This window comes from Leuresthes tenuis, unplaced genomic scaffold (genome assembly GCF_036924035.1).
Source record: "Leuresthes tenuis unplaced genomic scaffold, fLeuTen1.0.hap1 SCAF_9, whole genome shotgun sequence".
Lineage (NCBI taxonomy): Eukaryota > Metazoa > Chordata > Actinopteri > Atheriniformes > Atherinopsidae > Leuresthes > Leuresthes tenuis.
In genome coordinates this window covers 28,609,263-28,610,704 of record NW_027325363.1, presented here as the reverse complement: position 1 = coordinate 28,610,704, position 1,442 = coordinate 28,609,263, and the positions used below count along the sequence as shown (strand labels likewise).

Genomic DNA, 1,442 nt, shown 5'->3' with positions numbered 1-1,442 from the left:
TCTGTCTGTGCAAAAGAAATCTTGTTACTGTGCAGAGTGACTTCTCTGAGTAGAGTCGCCTTACTTGTTGCGACTGTGCCGATGTTCGAAGCTGGAGTGCAAAGTTGTTGCTTGAATGGTGCTTGCTGGAGCGTGCGGGAGAGCAAAGTTATACCATTTAAAAGGGCTGAAGAGTGCTCAGTGCAGCAGGTGGGCGGAGGTGCAAAGTGACACTCTGGCCACCTATGGCCATAAAAAGAACAGGGGTGTTAGCGGACAAGTGCGCATTGTGCCAGGAAGGGCCCTCGGACGTGAACCAGTGCATAGTTGTCGCTTCTCGGCCTTTTGGCTAAGATCAAGTGTAGTATCTGTTCTTATCAGTTTAATATCTGATATGTCCTCTATACGAGGACTAAATATTAAATGGATTTTTAGCAATAGGAGTTGAAAAATTAGCTTGCTCCGTTCACTCCAAGCATTGACCCCGTACTGCAGTGCCGCTGGGAACGGTGCGCTCTTCTCTACTCTTGTGAAAAAGCAAACAGCGGTGCAGGATGCAAGTTTCAGGGAGCCCAAGATGAAACTTTCTTTTAGTCTGCTGAGAAAAGAGAGTGAATGCGAAGTAGACTTTAACACGGCTCTGGGAGCGAGCCGAGTGCGGGCTAACCGGGAGAATTGCTTGAAAGAAAAGCCATACCAAATGAGCGGTCAGAACAAAGCCTCAATACAGTGTTCCCGTTGTGTTTTTGTTGCTGCCGCTGTTTGCTTTTTCACAAGAGCGCACCTGTTGAGGGGGGTTCTGGGGGGGCCTGGGTGATGGTGGGTCTCAGGCCTGGGCTGCTGCGACTGGTGTGACCGGGTGGTTTGTTTGTTTGTTTTTTGTTGTTGTTTGTTTGTTTTTTGTAGAGGTCCTCCGGAGTGGGGTTGGGTTGAGTGGGGTGGGGCGGGATGGGTACCTTCTGGGGGTACAGTAGCTCCCAGAATATGGTCGCTGCAGGCCCCGAGCCTGGTGGACATCAGGCCCTCCTGTCCTGTGTTGGCTCCCTGGTAGCGGGGATGCCTATTGCAGCCAGTCCCTGGCTGCCCCCAGTGTATATCCCCATACCCCTCTCCCTTCTGGCTCCTGTACACAGCACACACTCACACATGAAGGGTATTGGGGGCGTGTGTGTTCGGTGGGGTGTAGTGGACTCTGCAGTAGTTGCACTCTGCAGTTCCCACCCCTGTTTTAATTACACCTTAGACATTACTACTTATCAAACACACTCACACACACACATTAGGTCTTGGGGGGTGGTTACACTGAGTGGCATCTGGTGGGCGGGGCTCTTTGGGTATGTAGGCTTCCCAGAGGGCCACGCTCCCAGTTCTACAAGTTTGGCTGCCCCTCAATTTTAATTGCTCACTATTAGAAAATATTGAAGAGCCAGAAGGGTGAGGGGAGGGGTCTTCTTCGCACACCC

The 1,442-nt window shown here is 51.4% G+C and overlaps 1 non-coding gene across 1 annotated transcript; it reads left to right on the top strand.

Annotated features, from left to right (window-relative positions):
* Positions 1-308: 308 nt before the first annotated feature.
* On the top strand, positions 309-499 carry LOC140314903 (U2 spliceosomal RNA). The gene has a single exon (XR_011917230.1). It is a non-coding gene; the product is annotated as a U2 spliceosomal RNA (small nuclear RNA).
* Positions 500-1,442: the final 943 nt, after the last annotated feature.